At 38.1% G+C, this 4,397-nt stretch overlaps 1 long non-coding RNA gene across 1 annotated transcript in view; it reads right to left on the bottom strand.

Annotated features, from left to right (window-relative positions):
• LOC117955882 overlaps positions 1-4,397 on the bottom strand; it is a 13,026-nt gene that overhangs the window by 7,254 nt on the left and 1,375 nt on the right. The window lies entirely within an intron of this gene.

The raw sequence follows: 4,397 nt of genomic DNA, 5'->3' as shown, positions 1-4,397 counted from the left end.
AAAATAAAGTGTGATCCTGTTCTGTAATGAAAACATCTACAGTTGATGATCTCTGTTTTGGGATCTCTTCCCAGGTTCGTAGAAGTTCACTTTTTCACACAAGTTCCTATCTTGTTTGTACGAGTTATTATCATGTTCCCGAACAAGATTTAAAAAAAAAAGGAAAAGACTTGGGAAGCAGCAATGCTTTAGTACCACAGTATTTTCTTTTAAGAACCAGAGGAAGTGAACATTGGACACACTATAAACACTATATATAACAATATATATATTTGTATATATATACAAATATATGTGTGTGTGAATGATTGCTGCTCCTTGCAATGATTATATACCTGCTCTATCTGTAAATTATAGAGCGGTCTAGACCTACTCCATCTGTAAAGTGTTTTGCGACAACTGTTGTTATGAATTGATACTATAAATAAAATTGAATTGCATTAATGTGATATTTAAGTATTTAGCAAAATATTTTTGGACATCATGGGTAACAAGTGGTTGTTGTAGCAGTGTTTGACTATTGAGACGAGATAACGAGATAACATGCTACAGTTAGCCACCTCGTCTCTAGTGGCGTGGAAAGCCGTGCAGATGTTGGACATCTCACCCGGAGACTGAAGAAGGAGGACATTCAGAAACCAGATCTCACTGATAACACCATGGATGGGTTTTCCAAGTTTGTATGCATGTTTCAAGCACCAGAAACTAGAAAATAATATGAGCACTTTACATTAAAATGAACAGTCCCTGAGAGAGTCAGAGGTTAAGATGAAAAAATAGACAACAGCCAAAAACATGTTTAGGTCTACTTTAATGTCCATAGTGTTAGCATGGCTAGCATCGCTAAGCCTTTGTCCTGATTGACAGGTCCTAAAGCATTAAATAAACAGTAATTTTATAATAGTAAAACACTTGATTTAAAGTCAACAGAAACAAAGCTAAAAGTGGTGATTATTTACATGGAGTCTGGTGGGTTTGGTGATGGTGATGTTGGGCTGTTTCATGTCAAAATAAAAGGGATTTTACTCTTAAACTAAAAGGTCTATCCCTGTAGGGAGCCATCCCATAATGTTGTCAGAAACTTAGAATAATAATCTGAGTCTGTCAGAGGCAACAACACAACTTTTATTGGACGTTTATTGACAGTAAACAGTTGTCCTATAGGGTTGCCCTGCAGCCTTTGTGGCTGCTGGTTACTACTAATAAATGGAATTCATATGAAGGTTGGTAGGGGGAGTGGGGGTCAGTTAGATATGGTCAGGATGGTCACCTCAACACCAACAGCTGTTTCATAGAAGACAGACTGGGAGAGGAGGAGAGGAAGGAAGGAGAAGAAGAGTTATCGGTCAGATAACATGATGTCACGATGCACCACAAAAAACCAGACTCCATGTAAATAAACAGTCATTTTAACATCGTATAACACACTTCCTTCAGAGTCAAGAGAAACCAAATAAAACTATGAAAAGCCGTTTTTGGTCTTTTCTACACTTTTCCAACAATCACAACTCTAGTGTTGTTTGAAATAAACCCATACTTTACTGATTTACATGTGAAAATATGTTGGCTCAAAAGGACTGTTTATTACATGGAGTCTGCTTGGCTCAGCGCTAGCTACTTCATAGCCGTTTCTGGGAAACAGAAAGGTCTTAAATAGGTTTTAAAAAGTTAAACGTCTGTGTTTATCTGTTTCACTTACTATTTTTTCTTAAGTTTTATGTTCGGATTTGCCCCAATAGCAGGCACACTGATAACATTTCTGTGGAATTTTCTAGTTATTATTATCCACACTGTAACAAATTTAATGTATAAATTTAATGTATCAATGTCTTTAATTTACAGTAACTTCCTGTAACGATTGTCCAGCAAGTTCCTGTGAATTCTTTTCACAGTAAAGGTAACCTACTTACATTTACATTATTTTATGTATTCATTGTAAAATACAAAATAATTAAACACGACATAAGATGAAAACGTAAAAATACAGTAGTTTACTATTTACAGTACTATAGTGCCTGTATTGTGATTTCTTACAGTAATGCTTTGACTACTGTGACTTCTACTGCAGTACTCGGACTACTGTGACTTCTACTGTAATACTCAGACTACTGTGATTTCTACTGTAATAATTAGACTACTGTGATGTTGTCATGGTGACTAGGTTGTGCTGTACCTTTACAGCATTCTACTGTAAAATTATTTCCAGTAGGGTTACTGTGAAATCCGAAGTAATAACTGGAGATTTGGTTCTGCACTACAACGATGATCATGCCGTTTCCTCCCAGGATGACAATGTAACCCAGAAGAATTGTGTAAAAATGCCGTTAAACCTGGCTCTGTGATTGGTCGATGAGGGAGGGTAGGAATCTGGAGAGAGAGAGGGGAAAGAGAGAAAGAGGCATCAGAAGACAGAGAGGAGTGTTATGTGCTCATATTGCCATCACAGAAATAAATGGAAAACATTGTTCACATTTATTTGTAGTGTGAGAAAATGTATAATTATATTTCTCATCTACAGTGAGGAAAATAAGTATTTGAACACGCAGCTATTTTGCAAGTTCTCCCTCTTAGAAATCATGGAGGGTCTGATGTCATCGTAGGTGCATGTCCACTGTGAGAGACATAATCTAAAAAAAGAATCCAGAAATCACAATGTATGATTTTTTAAACTATTTATTTGTATGATACAGCTGCAAATAAGTATTTGAACACCTGAGAAAATCAATGTTAATATTTGGTCCAGTAGCCTTTGTTTCCAACGTTTCCTGTAGTTCTTCACCAGGTTTGACACCCTGCAGAAGGGATTTTGGCCCCCCCTCCACACAGATCTTCTCTAGACCTACATGCTTCACAGTAGGGATGGTGGTCTTGGGATGGTCATCATCATTCTTCTTCCTCCAAACACGGTTAGTGGAATTATGACCAAAAAGTTCTATTTTGGTCTCATCTGACCACATGACTTCCTCCCATGACTCCTCTGGATCCTCCAAATGGTTGTTGGCAGACTTAAGACGGGCCTGGACATGGTCTGGTTTAAGCAGGGGAACCTTCCGGGCCATGCAGGATTTCAAACCATGACGTCTTAGTGAATTACCAACAGTAACCTTGGAAACGGTGGTCCCAGCTCTTTCCAGGTCCTGGACCAGCTCCTACCGTGTAGTTCTGGGCTGATTTTTCACCTTTCTTAGGATCATTGAGACCCCAGAAGATGAGATCTTGCATGGAGCCGAGGGAGTCCGAGGGAGACTTACAGTCATGTTTAGCTTCTTCCATTTTCAAGTGATTGCTCCAAAATTTGACCTTTCTTCACCAAGCTGCTTGGACTTGTCCCCGTAGCCCTTTCTAGCCTTGTGGAGGTGGACAATTTTGTCTCTTGTGTCTTTGGACAGCTCTTTGGTCTTGGCCATGTCCCCGTAGTCCTGTCCAGCCTCGTGGAGGTCTCTAGTGTCTTTGGATAGCTCTTTAGTCTTGGCCATGTCAGTAGTTGGATTCTTACTGATTGTATGGGGGGGACAGGTGTGTTTATGCAGCTAACGACCTAAAACAGGTGCATCTAATTTAGGATAATAAATGGAGTGGGGGGGGGGACATTTTGCAGGCAGACTAACAGGTCTTTGAGGTTCAGACTTCTAGCCTATAGACAGGTGTTCAAATACTTATTTGCAGCTGTATCATACAAATAAATAGTTAAAAAATCATACATTGTGTTTTCTGGATATTTTTTTTTAGATTATGTCTCTCACAGTAGACATGTTGGTTTTACAGTTATTTTGGGAATTTGTGGTCAATAAACCACAAACCTCATTTATAGGAAATTATACCTAATGTTTGAGTTAGAAAAGCAGAAATTAGGAATTATTGAGACTAAAAATTAAAGGAATGGATGTTGATGATAATCAAAGAATGGAATATGTCAACTTTTACTCAATACTATCAAAAAACCTTCAATTTGTTTTCAAATGCTATTAAATTGAATAAGACGCCCTAAAATTAATGAAAGTAGAGATTTGTAATTGGCAAAGAACGTTGTATGGAATTAACTATGTTATTTTGGGGAATTAAAAAGAACATTGATATAGGACTAGATGAGGACAACATGGGGACAACATGAAGACAACATGAGGCCAACACGAGGACAACATGAAGACAACATGAGGCCAACACAAGGACAACATGAAGACAACGTGGGGGCAACATGAGGACAACATGAAGACAACATGAGGACAACATGAGGGTCTAGACTGCTCTATAATTTACAGATAGAGCAGGTCTAGACCTCTCTATACAAGGACCCAACAGTTATAGTATTTAACTTCTAAGAACCTGGGAAGAGATCCCAAAACAGAGATCATCAACTGTAGATGTTTTCATTACAGAACAGGATCACACTTTATTTT

Source organism: Etheostoma cragini, chromosome 13, assembly GCF_013103735.1.
Source record: "Etheostoma cragini isolate CJK2018 chromosome 13, CSU_Ecrag_1.0, whole genome shotgun sequence".
Classification (NCBI taxonomy): domain Eukaryota; kingdom Metazoa; phylum Chordata; class Actinopteri; order Perciformes; family Percidae; genus Etheostoma; species Etheostoma cragini.
The sequence above is the reverse complement of the archived record's forward strand: the minus strand, read 5'-3'. Positions and strand labels throughout refer to the sequence as shown.